At 44.0% G+C, this 574-nt stretch overlaps 1 non-coding gene across 1 annotated transcript; it reads right to left on the reverse strand.

The window, feature by feature from the left end:
* Positions 1–200: 200 nt before the first annotated feature.
* LOC117797740 lies at positions 201–418 on the reverse strand. Its single transcript, XR_004622673.1, has one exon. It is a non-coding gene; the product is annotated as a small nucleolar RNA U3 (small nucleolar RNA).
* Positions 419–574: the final 156 nt, after the last annotated feature.

The raw sequence follows: 574 nt of genomic DNA on the forward strand, positions 1-574 counted from the left end.
GAGAAGAAGACCTGAGTGTAGTAAAGGTGGAGAGAAACAATTTATATATGAAATGCAATTAAGAGGCGCCTGGGTGGCTGAGTCTGTTGAGCGTGGGGCTTTTGTGGGTCGCGAGGCCAAAGCTGCCCTTTCCCACCATGCTTCTGCTCCCCATCTCCAAAAACCAGAAACCAAAAAACAAACCCACTGAAAAATTAGTTACCACACCTAAAGCACTTCCATCCCCACATCAACGACATAAGCGCAGCTGTAAGAACAACACCCACAGTCAACCTCACCCACAGTCAACCTCACGCTCAGGAAAGGACACTGTGCCGCCTCTTCCTCTTGGTTTTGGATACTACTGCACAATCAGNCACAATCAGAAAAAACTTGTCTATTAACAAACTATAGAAATGAGCCCTGAAATCATACTCTTGATGTAGAACTCCGCCCCTCTGCTAGGTCTAGGGTAGCCCCACACTTTGAATTCATGGCAACATTTTTCTCGACTCATTTGCTTATTCACATACATTTTCTTTTATATTTCATAACAATTCGGTCAAATAGCAAGTTCAAAACACCATTTTTCGCC

The sequence above is a fragment of the Ailuropoda melanoleuca genome, unplaced genomic scaffold (assembly GCF_002007445.2).
Source record: "Ailuropoda melanoleuca isolate Jingjing unplaced genomic scaffold, ASM200744v2 unplaced-scaffold11621, whole genome shotgun sequence".
Lineage (NCBI taxonomy): Eukaryota > Metazoa > Chordata > Mammalia > Carnivora > Ursidae > Ailuropoda > Ailuropoda melanoleuca.